The sequence below is a fragment of the Bombina bombina genome, chromosome 2 (assembly GCF_027579735.1).
Source record: "Bombina bombina isolate aBomBom1 chromosome 2, aBomBom1.pri, whole genome shotgun sequence".
NCBI lineage: Eukaryota > Metazoa > Chordata > Amphibia > Anura > Bombinatoridae > Bombina > Bombina bombina.
The window spans coordinates 1,448,371,392-1,448,389,970 of record NC_069500.1 but is presented as its reverse complement, the minus strand read 5'-3'; positions in this window follow the sequence as shown (position 1 = coordinate 1,448,389,970).

The following is an 18,579-nucleotide window of genomic DNA, read 5'->3' as shown; positions in this document are numbered from 1 at the left end:
TGCTCTGTACCAATCCGTTTACAATACCTAGGTTTCAAAATGGCGCTTTAAACACAAAGTTATTGGTTTAAGTATTTTGAACACTCAGTGCTGAAAATAGTGGGCAGGATAATGTGACATCATCGGCGAATAAAAGATATAACTTTTAGAACGTTATGAAACTTCGTTTTGGAGAAAATATAGGTCAGTAGGTTTTAATTCATGTTTATTAACTTTAATATGTTAGTTGTTTAGCTTAAAAATTATAACAGAAAGTAATCCTTTAAGAACTAGTAAAAGTTAAGTTTTATTACGCTCCCTACTCCGGTCTCTTCCTGTCTTTAGACAGTAATTGGTCTCTACTAATAGACTATTTTTGAGTGCTGAGTAACTGTCCTCTTTCTCTTTTGTTCATTCTGGTAGATGAGCCTGCTCAATTATGTTCCACATGCCTTGATAAAGTTATAGCATCTAAATGTAAACGGATGTCTAGTACTACTGAGCCTTCCACCTCTGAGGGTTCTTCGTCCCGGGAGGTTCGTTCCCTACATTCATCTCCGATTGCACACGCAGCGTCCCAGGGTAATACCGTTACTCCTTCGGGAAGGATTAGTTGGCCATCAGAATTTGTGGACCAACTGGAATCGGCGGTATCGAAAGTGATCCATGCCTTACCATGTTCTGCTAAGCGCAAGCATAGGGTTTATCATAGTGCCCCGGCCCAGGGTTTGTCCTTGCCGATGAGAGATCCAGAGGCTCTATATGAGGACGAGGCCCACTTCCGACTCTTCAAAGGAGGTCCCTTCTGGGTCGGAATCCGTGTAATCTAAACCTCCAGCGGCGGAGGAGCCTGGTTATAGGTTTAGGATGGAGAATTTGCGCTTTCTGCTATGGCAGGTGCTTGCTACTCTGGAGGTTCCGGAACCTAAGATACCAGAGGAACCTGCGATTCCTATGCTTGACAAGGTATACGAGGACAGGTTAGTACCTCAGTCTTTCCCGGTTCCCATTAAGATGGCTAATATTATTAAGAACGAATGGGAGTGATTAGGTTCTTCCTTTTCCCCTTCTTATAAAAAACTGTTCCCCATTCCGGACTCTCTGCTTGAGCTGGGGGGGACCATCCCTTAGGTGGATGGGGCTATCTCTACGCTCGTGAAGCGGACGACTATTCCCCTCTAGAATAGTTCATCGTTTAAGGAGCCCATGGATAAAAAGCTGGAAAACATGTTGAGAAAGATGTTTCAGCACACAGGGTTTGTTTTTCAGCCAGCAGCAGCCGTTGCTGCGGTCGCTGGAGCTGCGACATATTGGTTTGAATCCTTGTGTGAAATGGTCGAGGGGACACATCCATTGACGAGATACAGGAGAAGATTAAGGCGCTGAAGATCACCAATTCTTTCATCTGTGATGCCAATATGCAGATTATACGCCTGAATGCTAAGGTGTCAGGTTTTTCTGTTTTAGCGCGCAGGGCTCTGTGGCTAAAATGTCTGTGGACATGACCTCTAAGGCAAGGCTGTTTTCCTTTCCTTTTCAAGGAAATATCCTGTTCGGTCCAGGATTGGATTTGATTATATCCATGGTTACGGGTGGCAAGGGAGCTTTCCTACCGCAGGATAAGAAGGCTAAGCCTAAAGGATCTACTTTTTGTCCCTTTTGTGTGGATAAGGCCCAGCGCCAGCAACCCGCCGCAAAAGCGGACTAGCCCAAGGGATCTTGGAAGCTGGCTCAATCTTGGAACAAGTCTAAGCAGAGCAAGAAGCCCAACGAGACAAAATCGGCATGACGGGGCGGACCCCGACCAGTCTCCGGATCACGTAGGGGGCAGATTATCTAATTTCTCAGACGCATGGTTGCAGGATGTTCAGGACCCTTGGGTTCTAGAAGAGGTCTCCCAGGGTTACAGGATAGGGTTCAGATCCCACCCGCCCGAGGGCAGATTCCTCCTGTCAAACCTGTTTTCAAGACCAGAGAAGAGAGAGGCCTTTCTAGAGTGTGTAAGAGATCTCGCCTCTCTCGGGGTTATTGTACCAGTACCCCTAGTAGAGAGGGGTCTAGGGTACTATTCCAACCTTTTTGTGGTTCCAAAGAAGGAGGGCACGTTCCGCCCAAATCTGGACCTAAAGGGTTTAAACAAGTTTCTGAGTGTTCCATCATTCAAAATTGAAACGATCAGATCTATTCTGCCCCTAGTTCAAGAGGATGCTTACCTTCATGTGCCAATCCACAGGGACCACTTCAGGTTCCTAAGATTTGCATTTCTGGACCAATACTTCCAGTTTGTGGCCCTTCCTTTTGGTCTGGCGACGGCCTGAGAGTCTTCATGAAGGTTCTGGGGCGCTGCTTGCAGTGGCCAGATCCAGGGGCATTGCGGTGGTGCCTTACCTGGATGACATCCTAGTTCAGGCGCTGTTGTTCAGCCTCGCAGAGAATCATTCAAGGGCTCTTCTTCTGCTCCAATCTCATGGTTGGAAGATCAACTCAGGAAAGAGTTCCCTGGTTCCTAGCAACAGGGTGGAGTTTCTGGGTATGATAATAGACTCTATGTCCATGAAGATTTTTCTCACAGATAAGCGGCGCAGGAAGCTTGCGTCCACCTGTCTAGCCCTTCAGTCCTCCTCAAGCCCATTGGTGGCTCAATGTATGGAGGTGATAGGTCTCATGGTGTCAAGCATAGATGTCATCCCATTCGCCAGGTTCTGCCAAAGACCTCTTCAATTGTGCATGTTGAGACAGTGGAACAGCTATCATAGCTGATATCCCTGGATGCTCTCTCTTGGTGGATTTGTCCAGAGCAACTGTCCATGGGGACATCCTTTTTGAGACCGTCCTGGGAGATTGTGACCATGGACGCCAGTCTGTCAGGTTGGGGAGCCAGGATGACACAAGGAAAATGGTCCAGGGAATAGTCTCTCCTTCCAATCAACATCCTAGAACTATGAGCAATCTACAATGCTCTGAAGGCTTGGCCTTCTCTGGGGTCTATCAGTTTTATCAGATTCCAGACTGACAACATTACCTTGGTGGCTTACATCAACCATCAAGGGGGTACGAGCAGCTCCCTCGCGATGAGGGAGGTGTCTCGGATCCTGGAGTGGGCAGAGTCCCATGACTGCTCGCTCTCAGAGATTCACATACCGGGTGTAGACAACTGGGAAGCAGACTTGCTCAGCAGAAAGTCCTTCCATCTGGGGGAATGGTCTCTCCACCCCGAGGTGTTTGCAGAGATTTGTCTCAGATTGGGAATGCCGGAGATAGATCTCATGGCGTCCAGACTCAATTGCAAGCTGCCTTGATAAGAGTCAAGGTCCAGGGATCCCCAGGCAGAGCTGATGGATGCCTTAGGGGTTCCTTGGGGATTCAGCCTAGCTTACATTTTTCCACCATTACCACTTCTACCTTGTGTAGTGGCACACATCAAACAGGAGCGGGCCTCGGCCATTCTGATTGCTCTTTCGTAGCTGCAGAGGATGTGGTTTGTGGATGGTGGGGATGTAATCCTCTCCACCGTGGAGGTTACCCTGTCACAGAGATCTGCTGTTGCAGGGCCCCTTTCAACATTGAAATCTAGATTCTCTGAGGCTAACTGAGTGGAGATTGAACACCTAGTCTTAGCCAAGAGAGCATTTTCTGAAGGTGTGATTGATACTCTAATTCAGGCAAGGAAGCCAGTCACTCGTCGCATCTACTATATGGTGTGGAGGACTTACTTGTTCTGGTGTGAAAAGCATGGATATCCTTGGCATAAGGTGAAGGTATCCAGGATTCTGTCCTTCCTCCAAGATGGTTTGGAGAAGGGTCTTGCTGCTAGTTCCTTAAAGGGACAGATTTCTGCATTATCAGTTTTGTTGCATAGGAGACTCGCTGAGCTCCCTGACATTCAATCTTTTCTTCAGGCTCTGTCTAGAATCAGGCCTGTCTTTAGACAGTTGGCTCCACCTTGGAGCTTAAACTTAGTACTTAAGGTTTTGCAGAGGGTTCCGTTTGAACCTATGCATTCCATAGACATTAAGATTCTGTCCTGGAAGGTTCTCTTACTGTTGTCTATTGCATCGGCATGTAGAGTATCTGAACTAGCTGCCTTGCAATGTGACCCTCCTTATCTGGTGTTTCATGCGGATAGGGCTGTACTTCGCACTGGGTAGGGGTTTCTCCCCAAGGTGGTGTCTAACCGTCACATCAATCAGGAAATAGTTGTTCCTTCTTTGTGTCCTAACCCTTCTTCTTCAAAGGAGAGGTTACTTTATAACTTGGATGTGGTTCGTGCCTTGAAGTTCTATCTTCAGGCTACAAAGGATTTCAGACAGTCTACATCTCTTTTCGTGGTGTATTCTGGGAAGCGCAAGGGGCAAAGGGCCTCTGCTACTTCTTTGTCTTTTTGGTTGAGGAGCTTGATTCGCTTGGCTTACGCGACAGCGGGACATAAGCCTCCTCAGAGTATCATGGCTCATTCAACTAGAGCTGTGGCTTCGTCTTGGGCCTTCAAGAATGAGGCCTCTATGGAGCAAATTTGTAAGGCGGCTACCTGGTCCTCCTTACACACTTTTACAAACTTGACGTTTTTGCTTCTGCGGAAGCTGTTTTTGGGAGAAAGGTTTTGCAGGCTGTGGTGCCCTCAGATTAGGGTCCCCCTTTTACCCTCCCAGTTTCATTCAGTGTCCTCTAGAGCTTGGGTATATGTTCCCAATAGTAATGAATGAAGCCGTGGACTCTACTCCCCTTTAGATGGAAAACATAAATTATGCTTACCCGATAATTTCATTTCCATCGAGGGGAGGAGAGTCCACGGCTCCCACCTGTATTTCCGTGGGGCGGACCTAAATTTATTCATCTTCTGGCACTTTTTTTACCCTGATATTTCTCCTACTGTTCCTTGTTCCCTCGGCAAAACGACTGGGGGATAAGTGAAGTGGGGGAGGTATTTAAGCCTTTGGCTGGGGTGTCTTTGCCTCCTTCTGGTGGCCAGGTTCTTAATTCCCAATAGTAATGAATGAAGCCGTGGACTCTCCTCCCCTCAATAGAAATGAAATTATCAGGTAAGCATAATTTATGTTTTATGTTATTAAACCTATTAACCCCTAATCTGCCAGCCACCCACATCATGACTATTAAATAAACCTATTAACCCCTAATCTGCACATCGCTAACTCTATTTAAATATATTAACCCCTAATCTGCCACTCACCAACATCGCTGACACCTAAATAAACCTATTAACCCCTAAATCTCCAGCCCCCCACATCGTAACTATTAAACTAAAGCTATTAACCCCATATACCGCGGGGCCCCCTTATCGCAAAACACTAAATTAAACTTTTAACCCCTAAACCTAACACCCCCCTAACATTAAATTAAAATTACAACATAACTATCTTTAAATAAATACAAACTTACCTGTGAAGTAAAAATAAACCTAACATTAAACTGTAAATTAACCTAATACGATCAGTGTTAGAAAAGAGAGCCTAGGAGGCAGAGGTGAATAAGAACATTAAACAGTTAAATTTAATAATGCATAAGAAAATCACAAGATTAAAAAACATGGATCCATGAGTGCATAACAAATAAATGACAATAAATAACAATAAAATTGGAAAAATAAAAGAATTGATAAATTGATGTTATCAGACAGGTGATTATACCACGTCAAATGATAATAAGAAGGTACCGTCTCTTATACAGCTGCATTTGTTGTAAAAAACAGTAGATTGTCCAATAATATATGCCAATATTAAAGTGATCCAAATTGTAAATCCGGTATATGTGTCCCATAAATTGCTTATCCAATAATTTGTTTGATGTGTCCAAGTGAATGTATTAAGAAAATTAGGGCTCAGTGTGTACAAAAATTTTTTTAATAAAAAGAAAAAAATCCAAAAAAGGAAAATCCAAAATTAAGATGATAAAAAATGAGTGAAAGATGCCAAAAATAGTGAAATTTGTAAAAAAAAAACAAAACAAAAAAACTAAAATATAAATATATGATGCAAAAATGTGAATTTAGTGATCAAAAAATTTTATAAAATGGAGGTGATTCTTGAGTGGTAGCTTTTCCTTATAGTCCCATTTGTATATAGTGATATAACATAAAAAATTCCTGTGAAAAAAATAAAAAAACAATACTATAGACAATTTGTAAAATACTTGTTTAAGGTATCAGAAATTGACTCACCAATTATATGTTGACGCGTTTCGGCCTGATAACAGGCCTTTTTCAAGACTGTATAACTTGGTGAGAAATCTTACTGTTTATAGGGTAAGTGGTCCAATCAAATTTTTGTGTTTGGGCGCCAAAAAGTTGCCTTGGGGACCGCCCCAGTGAAATGTTTTATGGGTATGGGCAACCTTTTATACATAAACCCTTTTTCATTAGTTTTTAATTAATTTATTAACTGCCCAGCATATGCCTTTAATGTTAGCATGCCCCACTTGTGTGTGAACATGATTTGTAGCATAAAGTGAATGTTTGCTTATGATCGTAAAGAAGTTTCATTCCTTTGTTTATAAGCTGCCGTTATCCTCGTGAACGTCACTTCCAGTATCGGTTTGGTGACGTCATATCCGGTAACATACTTCCGGTTTCGGTTTCACCGGATAGTTGCGTAATTTTTGTTATAAACAAAGGGCAAAACCAGTGTGTTATTTGCTGGTATAAATAATAACATTATATGTGCCAACATCATTGTAAATGAGGCTTAAGTGTATACTCGATTGTGCAATTAAGTGGACCTTCAGTTATATGGGTGAGAAAATGGATATGAGGATATAGTAAAATAGTGAGCAGTGAATGCAGACATAATGGATATAAGATTACGTCAGGAATACAGAAATAATTGTATACATATAATTACCATATTATAGAGGTAAAATATCTAAATGTGGTATAAAGTGTAACCAAACTTTATTATGATGATGTAAATGCAAAAAATGAAAAATATAAAAAAATATATAAAAATATTAAAAAAATATAGAAATATATACAATTTATCTATTCCGCTCCAAATGGGGAATGAACATAAATAAAATAAAATAAGTGTAGAGATCACATAAGAAATCACAGCGACCTATTTCCATACATAAAATTTTTGAAGAATAAATTTTAAAAAATGCATTTTAAAATTACATTTAGAAATAAATCTAAAAGACATAGATTTAAAAACATATGGAAAGGACATAAGGGCATGTTATACTGAGAGAATGCAAAAAAACATATATTTCCTCTGCCCTGTAGTATCCAAATTGTGTATATATGAATATCCAAAAAGGTATTAGAACAATATGAATTCGAACAGTGAATTGACATGTCACTAATAAAATTAAATGTAGAAAACACATTAGAGATGAGTTTGGCTATAGGATTAAGAAGTGGACATAGAATTTTATGTATTGAGAAAAGTCATAGTTTTGTAGAATAAGGGTCCAGTCTTCAAGGGATACTCAAATAGGTGATCAATTAATATTGACCTAGTGTTATATACAATATTGTATAAAAATAGAAATAGAAATCAGATAGACAAGTTGGTATAAATAAATAAGTGGGTAAATGTGTGAATAACACTACTTCTTGGAGAGAATGCCTATAACAAATTCCTTGAGATGCATAAAATATGTTAAAAATCCTAATAAAATTCATATTAAAATTCATATTAACTTTCATAAAAAGAATATTTCCAAAGTTATCTAAAAGTCTTAAAATTTTTCTGGAAATCTCACTACATTAGAAGGGTTGGATATAGTCACTATTGTAGGCTGTCTTATCCTAACCTTACCAAAAAAATTTGTCTAAAGTGTATGTTAGTGGATAGATGATCACCTAATTATTTCCTGAGTTGCAGAAGATGCGACAAATCTTCTTTATTATTAAGCCCTTTCGGATAAAGGCTATCTAATGTGAATATCCATTTGGATTCGTTAAAGAGTAATTTTTGTTCATGATTACCACCTCTCCAATTTTTATTTACTTTTTGTATCCCAAAATATTTAAAATCTTTAACGTTCCCACCGTGTTTCAATGTAAAGTGCTTATAAAGTGCAGTATCTGTGTTCTTTTTTTCTATACATACTATGTGCTCTCTGATTCTGTAACAAACAAAAAGTCCCACACTGAGAAAGAGCTTTATGTATGGTCGACTTACTGCGTCCGGTCCTAGGGAGGGGTTTTCTCCTGTGGTTGGTCTGCGAGCTGTATCCTGGTTAGCGGTCGTCCGCAATCTGTGTCCGTGTGCCGGTTTCCTTCACCTTAGCCCAGGATTAAGCTCCTTGATTCCGCCGATGACAACCAACTTGAACCCCCGCCCTCCTCAGACGCGTGCGGCTCCTCCTATTGGTCGGCGACCTGGGACGTCATCACCCGGTGAGTATGCCATCCAATCCATGGGAGGGGGAGGGGAGGAGGCTGCAATACCTCAACTGTGCTCTCCGTAGGGATCCAATAGTTCAAATAAATGAAGAAAGACAGGAGCACCAGTGGATGTGTGGATCAGCGTTTATTCGCCATTAACGCTGTAGTAAAAGCACTTGAAAAACAGCAACATATGACAAATGAAATGTGCTCCGAAAATGCTGACAGCAGCTGATTGTTCAATGGGATATGAAAGTGAGTGAACAGCTGACGCGTTTCGGCAGTGTTGCCGTAGTCTTAGCTGAATAAAACTTAAAAACAAGCGCCCTTTTTCTAGGGCTAACCTTCCTCCCATTGGACAATCTGTTGAGCCAATCCAGAGCTATTGGTAATTGACAGCTGCAAGTGCAATTTAAACCCCCCCTGTTACTCCTTATACCAGATTGTTATTAATAATACTTTATACAATCCAAATAGCTTTTACATCATGTCATAGAGATGAAACTTTTAAAAACAAAACAAATTGTGCCAAATTCATTAGATGTAGAAACCAGAAGTGCACATATATCTTGGACAACAGAGTGGTAAAAATAATAATAAACATAATAATTACATTGAAACAAACTCCTGTCTCATGTTTAACGTAAACCATATGTTACAAGATATATATGTGCAACTAATAAACCAGGATTACTCTTTTTCTCTTTTCTAGGTAGATGAGTTAAATACACTCTAACTATACTTAATTTGTTCATTGTGGTAATCAGAAATTAATGTGTGTAAGCTGTCTAATGCTTCGCTGAAGGCTCCATTTTATATACACCCCTGAAGGTATGTAATTTGAGAAATGTTGGACCTCTTACGCCCCACTCAGTGCCAAAAGTGTTGGGACTCTTACAGTCCCTCTCAGTACCAATAATTTATCAAATCATAGGCTGAGTTCAGTCCTGAAGGTGTTCTGGTCTTCAATTTGAAGATCCAGAACACCTCCTGTCTGCCTAGGGTTTTCTCCCTATCCCCACCTCTAGATGGCAATGGTACATATTCTATGGCCTTCCACCTAAAACTCTCTGTGCTTTTTGAGTGTTCGAGTGCAAAATGCTGCACTAGTGGTGTACTTGATTTTCCTGCTCTGATGGTAGAGAGATGCTCCCTAATCCGTGATCTGATCTCACGTGTTGTTAACCCTACATATTGGACCTTGCACAGAATGCAGGTGACCAAGTATATTACATACTTGGACCTGCACGTGATGCATGTTTTTATTTCAAATTGTTGGCCTGTGACGGTGGACTGAAATGATTCCCCACATTCAACTTTCTCACAGGCCACACAATCTCTGTAATTGCACCTGTGCATGCCTTTTATCACTAGCCATGCTGACCCCCCCGATTGGCTTGTTTTGACCCTAGTGGGCGCTACTGAGTTCCCAATGGTTTTATTTCTCCTGTAGGAGAACTGACAACCCAAGCTGGATATATTTGTTAAATCATCATCTGCAGAGAGCATTTTAAAGTGCCCTCTGATGATGTTACAGATCCTGGGATATTCTACCGAATAATCTGTAAGAAATGTCAGTCCTTGTTTGAAGGCTTTGCTTTCTCTACACTCTTTGGATTTCAATGTGAGTAAGCTGTCTCTATCCAGGTTCCTGACTGACTCTTGGGCGTTCTTTATTGTTGTATGTGGATAACCCCTATCTTTCAACCTTTTAGCCAATGCACTACTCTCTCTCTCAAAATCTCTTGGGAGGCTGCAGTTTCTTTTTACCCTCATAAATTGCCCTTTCGCCACTGCGTTAAAGAGATTCTGAGGGTGACAGCTCCTGGCGTGTAGTAGAGTGTTGCCCGTAATGGGCTTCCTGTAGATAGTGGACATCACTTTTTCGCCTGTCTTTCCAATCAGAGTCACATCAAGGTAATTGATGTTCGTCTCCCCAACCTCAAAGGTGAATTCTATCCCTTTGTCATTGTTATTGAGATATTCAACGAACCCGGGGATACTGTTTAGACCCCCCTTCCACACAAACAGAAGGTCATCAATAAACCTTTTGTAAAATATTGTAAAATATTATATATAACACTTTAAAAACAACCCTTTAAAAGTTTCATCTCTATGACATGATGTAAAAGCTATTTGGATTGTATAAAGTATTATTAATAACAATCTGGTATAAGGAGTAACAGGGGGGGTTTAAATTGCACTTGCAGCTGTCAATTACCAATAGCTCTGGTTGGCTCAACAGATTGTCCAATGGGAGGAAGGTTAGCCCTAGAAAAAGGGCGCTTGTTTTTAAGTTTTATTCAGCTAAGACTACGGCAACACTGCCGAAACGCGTCAGCTGTTCACTCACTTTCATATCCCATTGAACAATCAGCTGCTGTCAGCATTTTCGGAGCACATTTCATTTGTCATATGTTGCTGTTTTTCAAGTGCTTTTACTACAGCGTTAATGGCGAATAAACGCGGATCCACACATCCACTGGTGCTCCTGTCTTTCTTCATTTATTTGAACTATTGGATCCCTACGGAGAGCACAGTTGAGGTATTGCAGCCTCCTCCCCTCCCCCTCCCGTGGATTGGATGGCATACTCACCGGGTGATGACGTCCCAGGTCGCCGACCAATAGGAGGAGCCGCACGCGTCTGAGGAGGGCGGGGGTTCAAGTTGGTTGTCATCGGCGGAATCAAGGAGCTTAATCCTGGGCTAAGGTGAAGGAAACCGGCACACGGACACAGATTGCGGACGACCGCTAACCAGGATACAGCCCGCAGACCAACCACAGGAGAAACCCCTCCCTAGGACCGGACGCGGTAAGTCGACCATACATAAAGCTCTTTCTCAGTGTGGGACTTTTTGTTTGTTACATATCGTTACAGGAGTGTGGGGTCCCGCTCCATTACCACACTATTTACAGAGCTTTCTTCATCACACGAGAGGGGTGAGCTAAGGGAGTGATAAGATGTCCAACACTGACAGCAGCCTACAGCTGCAAACACGTACTTTTTACTCTCTTATGACTGTTACAGAAAGAGATGAACATACTAGGGAAATCGAAGCCATATTTTCCACTGACCCTACCAAGTTATCGCTAACAGCTTTATTTGAAGATGTGGAACAATTATTAATTAAAGAAAATAGACAGAAATGGGACATTATAACATTAAATAAGTATAATGAACTTGGTCTCATCCCCAGGGGATTGCGCATAAGCAAGTTCCCAACTTTTCTGACAGAGGATAGGGAATTTATAACAATGTGGAATGCAACCTGTAACGGTACCAACCGGATACCAAGGGTTAACACCAGGGAACAATGTCCTGCATAGGGAATCAGCAGTTCACAACCCAGCCAGTTTTCAGGTTTTAAACAGAATAACACTTTATTTGAAGGCAGCATACAGATTTATACAGGTTTTTGACCCCCCCCCAGATGGGGGTTGAAAGAATGTTGTACATTAGATAAAAGGGAGAAGCGCCCTTGACATGATACAATAGGATTATATTACTTAAACACTTCAACCACAGGACACTCTTGACTCTCCTTATCACTTAGGCGTTTCTCTCTGGGGGTGATCAAACAATAGAATGCTAAGCATTAATTAGATTGTAGCTGGAGCCAGCCACTTGTGGTTAGAAAATAAAGTTAACACTTTCAGTCCTGACCGAAGGGTCTGTCACAGACAACCTTTCTTACGTTATAGTCCAGAAGTGGCTAGGTTTGCCACAATGCTCCCCCAGAACCAAGCCGGCATACACAGTCTGATCCCAACGGATCGGCTTGGGGATGTCCGGGGCAACAACTTTCGGCTCAAGTAAGCTACGGGGTGATCTCCGCCATCTGCTCCAACTTGGCTCAGTACTGCCCCCACCCCAAACATGGAAGCGTCTCTTCCCGGAGGGACTGGGCTTGGGTAGTCACAGGGTTAACATTAGCGGGATCCATGGGAGCATAGGCAGAAACAAGGGGGGCCAAGTCATTTCCAAGGAGAACATCAGCAGGTAAGTCCTTCTTGACCCCCACATTCACAAGTCTAGCGCCCACTCCCCAATCCAAATGTACCCTGGCAACAGGTAGGCGGAACACCGTGCCCCCTGCTACCCTCACAGCCACAGTGTCTCCAGTGTGCTGTTTCTCAGGCACCAAGTTCTCTTGAAGCAAGGTCATGGTAGCACCAGTATCCCGTAGACAACTGACCTCCTTCCCATTCACTTTAACCCGTTGCCGGTTATTCCGGTGGGCAGCTTGCACGGGGTCTGCTTCATGTAGGCTGCCCCAGCATTCTGGCGCCTCTACGTAGCGGGCCACAGGCTGAGGATTATGTGGGATTCCGCCAGCGGGTCTTCTCCAGGACTGTGCTTGATTCGCTGCATTTAGGGGACACTCTGGTCTTTTGTGCCCTAGTTGCTTACATCCAAAGCACCGAATAGGTTGTGAGTAGCCCCGCGAATTGAACCGGGCTCTCTGAGGGTAGTTCGTGGCCGGAGGCCGTGTGGTATAGCGGTGCGCCGGGGGTTGGTAACTGGCAGCTGCTGGGGTGACTGGGGGTCTGTACTCCACTCTAGCAGTGGGCAATCGGTATACTGCTCCCCCTGCCCCTCGTACTGCCACGGATCCGCCAGTGGGTGCTGTATCCGGCACCAAATGGGGAGCTATCAGGGTTAAAGTAGCTCCCGAATCCCGAAGTCCCTGGACCGACATCACCTCATGCAGAATTCCCAGGGGTTCCTCGGCTTGGGTGCTCAACACCTCATGAGCGGCTGGCTCCGTTTGGTAATGGTGAGCAGCCGCCCTTGGGGCCAGGTTCTGTCTGACCTGGTTCCAAGCTTGTCTGCTCCGATTTTGGGTGCACTCACGTGCCATATGTCCCCACTGCTTGCAGGTGTGGCATTGTATATTAGCCCGTCCGTTGTTAGGCTGTAGTCCATGGTGCCTCCTGGCATCAAAATGCTGGTCTGCTAATCTGGCTGCTTCGGTTAAGGTGAGGGGTTTTCGATCTCTCACCCATTCTTGGGCTTCTGGGGACAAGCCGTTAAAGAATTGCTCCAACAGCATCAGTTGTCGCAATTCTTCCATGGTGGTAGCTTGGCTGGCCTGTATCCACCCCTGAGATGCTTGATCCAGCTTGTGGGCCCACTCTGCATGGGAATCTCTTTCTGGCTTGCGCAGGCCTCTAAACTTGCGCCGGTATGCCTCTGAGGTAATGGCATATCTTTCCAAGATCGCTCTCTTCACTTTAGCGTAATCCTTGCTGTCCTCCCTGGGTACAGCGCGATACGCTTCCGCTGCCCTACCGGCTAGCTTGCCTGCTAGCACCGGCACCCATACGGACTGCTCCAAATCATGTAACTCGCACAGTCTCTCAAAATCCTGTAAATACCCATCAATCTCATCCTTCTCCTCACAAAACATTTTAAATGCATGGTATGGGATTTTGGGTCTTACTGGGTTGCTGAGTGCGTCCAAAATGGATTCTGCTCGGGAGGATGCATTCCGCGGACTGTGTGCCATCACGTACTCCTGCACATCTGCCATTACCACGGATAGCATATCCCGTGGTACAGGTTGGGGTAAAAATTCCAGCCTGGTCCTCATTTCCCTCTGGTATAGGGTCTCCTCCATGGCTGCTGGAGGCGTAGCGCTGCGAGCTCTGTCTCCCTCCATCAGCTCAGCAATTAATATAGCCTTGGGTTTGCTGCTGCCTATCTTTCCCCTGGCTTCTAGCAGTTCCTTTTACGTTTGTCTCTTTAGCTTAGAATAATCCATCTCCATTCACTTCGGTCCCTGGTACTCCTTCCATCTTAGTCAGTATTGTAGTAATCCCCCTCTTCCTGAGGTTACTGGCTTGTGTAGTTGCTCTTCTGGGCGATAAGGTTCATTCCGTCGCTTGCCACCAATTGTAACGGTACCAACCGGATACCAAGGGTTAACACCAGGGAACAATGTCCTGCATAGGGAATCAGCAGTTCACAACCCAGCCAGTTTTCAGGTTTTAAACAGAATAACACTTTATTTGAAGGCAGCATACAGATTTATACAGGTTTTTGACCCCCCCCCAGATGGGGGTTGAAAGAATGTTGTACATTAGATAAAAGGGAGAAGCGCCCTTGACATGATACAATAGGATTATATTACTTAAACACTTCAACCACAGGACACTCTTGACTCTCCTTATCACTTAGGCGTTTCTCTCTGGGGGTGATCAAACAATAGAATGCTAAGCATTAATTAGATTGTAGCTGGAGCCAGCCACTTGTGGTTAGAAAATAAAGTTAACACTTTCAGTCCTGACCGAAGGGTCTGTCACAGACAACCTTTCTTACGTTATAGTCCAGAAGTGGCTAGGTTTGCCACACAACCCTATCTGAATGTTCAACTAAACTTATGCTGCTATTGATACAGTACAAAACTATACAACTAAAGGTTATAGCAGATAAGATATCAGTAATTCAGAATGAGCTGAATAATCGCAGTGGGGATACAGATTACCCAACCCTAGACCAAATCCTCCATGATACAATAGCAGAAGCTAAACAAATACTACTAGAGAGAAAACATACTAAGTTTGTAAGAGATCAGACAGATTTCAATAATGATCTAGTATATATCTGGAATCGGAAAGAACGATTCACAAGGAGAAAAGAGTTTAATACCAGAGGGGGTAGTGGGTCTAGGAGAGGCAGCAGACATAGAAACAGAGGCAGAGGTGGAAGAGGACAACGTAGAATTCACTTTACAGAGACCGACACTGACTCACAGGGAGAAAGCTCAGGTTCTGGAGGGGAAGACACGGACAGTAATTACACCCCTTATCCCCTCAGTAGCAATGCTATCCCCGCAGCTCAGGGAAACATTCCACAACCAAGTGGGCAGAGGGAAGTAACCACACTAGTGGCTCCCATTCTAAAAAATGCCAAACCATATGCCTATTCAAAATATAATTTACATAAAACAGGCACCACCAATGGTGATACGGCATACACAGTTACTAACATGGAGAGGGCACAAGCTAACCAGGTTTTTTCGATTGCCCCCCCAGCAAAAAAAGACGTGGGGGGGCAAGATACAGGAGATTCTCACAAAGGCAGATACACCCGGAGGAAAAAGTAGACAATATAGCAACAATGAGCATAGTGAATTTGTCCTCATATGAGCTGAATACACATGAAACCAGAATGTTGGAGTTAGGATTAGGCTTTGTTCCTACCACCAGTTTTAATTTATTTAACACACTTCTTGATGTAAACAAACTGGTAAGGAAACTCACACTTCACAAACACTTTGTTCGTAAGACATATGAGGATACATCAAGTATGGAACCTGCACGCACTCACACATTAGGAGTGACTGATTCTAATGAGGAATTCTTGGACTTTGGAGAACAGTGTGATATAAGAACATTGGAATCTCTATTAATAGAGGAAGGGTCAAATAGATCCACTGCTCACACTGTTCTACCAAAATTCAAAAAACCATCCAAGTTTTACCCAATTCAGGATAGGGGCACAATAATAGAAAAGTTTCACTCCAGAATAGAAAGGGACTTAACTAATCTGTACTACCAAGAAAAGGACCACAGACCCAACATTAATTCTTCAGAAAGACAGGCCCTACAATGTTTAAGTATGAATGACAAGATAGTAATTAGGTCTGCGGATAAGGGTGGATCCATTGTGATCATGGACACCAGTGACTTCAATAAAGAAGCACAAAGACAGCTTTCCAACACACATGAGTATAGAGCACTGAATGCTAACCCCACCAAAGTATTTCAGCAACAATTAAGTGACCTCATAGATGATGGCCTTGAGATTGGCATATTTGACAAAAATACTGGTGATTTTCTCTATGTTGAACATCCAAAAACACCAGTGTTCAATCACCTTCCTAAAGTGCACAAGTCACTCACAGAGGTAAGAGGGAGACCCATAGTCAGTGGCATTGGGTCTCTCCTCGAGCCTCTTTCTGAGTGGCTTGATGCAATATTGCAGCCCATGATCAAGCAACTCACCAGTTTTGTCCTGGACACAAAACACATTTTGAATCTGGTGTCCAGGATAGATTGGAAGGATGAATATGTTTGGATCACAGTTGATGTGAAGTCCCTGTACTCATCAATCCCACATGAGCAGGGACTACTGGCTGTAGAGTATTTCATGAGAAAGTACCATGGGGATGATTTGTCACTGTGTGAGTTTGTGGGAAGAGTAACTAAGTTTTTACTCACCCACAACTTTTTTGAGTTCAATGGCCTTTTCTTTCTCCAGGTATGTGGCACGGCCATGGGGGCCAAGTTTGCCCCCTCCTACGCCAACCTATTTATGGGTTGGTGGGAGGAGGACCACATATTTGGAGAAAGAAACCCACACCGAAAGGATATAATATTTTACAAAAGGTTTATTGATGACCTTCTGTTTGTGTGGAAGGGGGGTCTAACCAGTATCCCCGGGTTCGTTGAATATCTCAATAACAATGACAAAGGGATAGAATTCACCTTTGAGGTTGGGGAGACGAACATCAATTACCTTGATGTGACTCTGATTGGAAAGACAGGCGAAAAAGTGATGTCCACTATCTACAGGAAGCCCATTACGGGCAACACTCTACTACACGCCAGGAGCTGTCACCCTCAGAATCTCTTTAAAGCAGTGGCGAAAGGGCAATTTATGAGGGTAAAAAGAAACTGCAGCCTCCCAAGAGATTTTGAGAGAGAGAGTAGTGCATTGGCTAAAAGGTTGAAAGATAGGGGTTATCCACATACAACAATAAAGAACGCCCAAGAGTCAGTCAGGAACCTGGATAGAGACAGCTTACTCACATTGAAATCCAAAGTGTAGAGAAAGCAAAGCCTTCAAACAAGGACTGACATTTCTTACAGATTATTCGGTAGAATATCCCAGGATCTGTAACATCATCAGAGGGCACTTTAAAATGCTCTCTGCAGATGATGATTTAACAAATATATCCACCTTGGGTTGTCAGTTCTCCTACAGGAGAAATAAAACCATTGGGAACTCAGTAGCGCCCACTAGGGTCAAAACAAGCCAATCGGGGGGGTCAGCATGGCTAGTGATAAAAGGCATGCACAGGTGCAATTACAGAGATTGTGTGGCCTGTGAGAAAGTTGAATGTGGGGAATCATTTCAGTCCACCGTCACAGGCCAACAATTTGAAATAAAAACATGCATCACGTGCAGGTCCAAGTATGTAATATACTTGGTCACCTGCATTCTGTGCAAGGTCCAATATGTAGGGTTAACAACACGTGAGATCAGATCACGGATTAGGGAGCATCTCTCTACCATCAGAGCAGGAAAATCAAGTACACCACTAGTGCAGCATTTTGCACTCGAACACTCAAAAAGCACAGAGAGTTTTAGGTGGAAGGCCATAGAATATGTACCATTGCCATCTAGAGGTGGGGATAGGGAGAAAGCCCTAGGCAGACAGGAGGTGTTCTGGATCTTCAAATTGAAGACCAGAACACCTTCAGGACTGAACTCAGCCTATGATTTGATAAATTATTGGTACTGAGAGGGACTGTAAGAGTCCCAACACTTTTGGCACTGAGTGGGGCGTAAGAGGTCCAACATTTCTCAAATTACATACCTTCAGGGGTGTATATAAAATGGAGCCTTCGGCGAAGCATTAGACAGCTTACACACATTAATTTCTGATTACCACAATGAACAAATTCAGTATAGTTAGAGTGTATTTAACTCATCTACCTAGAAAAGAGAAAAAGAGTAATCCTGGTTTATTAGTTGCACATATATATCTTGTAACATATGGTTTACGTTAAACATGAGACAGGAGTTTGTTTCAATGTAATTATTATGTTTATTATTATTTTTACCACTCTGTTGTCCAAGATATATGTGCACTTCTGGTTTCTACATCTAATGAATTTGGCACAATTTGTTTTGTTTTGTTTCACTTTAAAAACAACCCTTTAAAAGTTTCATCTCTATGACATGATGTAAAAGCTATTTGGATTGTATAAAGTATTATTAATAACAATCTGGTATAAGGAGTAACAGGGGGGGGTTTAAATTGCACTTGCAGCTGTCAATTACCAATAGCTCTGGATTGGCTCAACAGATTGTCCAATGGGAGGAAGGTTAGCCCTAGAAAAAGGGCACTTGTTTTTAAGTTTTATTCAGCTAAGACTACGGCAACACTGCCGAAACGCGTCAGCTTTTCACTCACTTTCATATCCCATTGAACAATCAGCTGCTGTCAGCATTTTCGGAGCA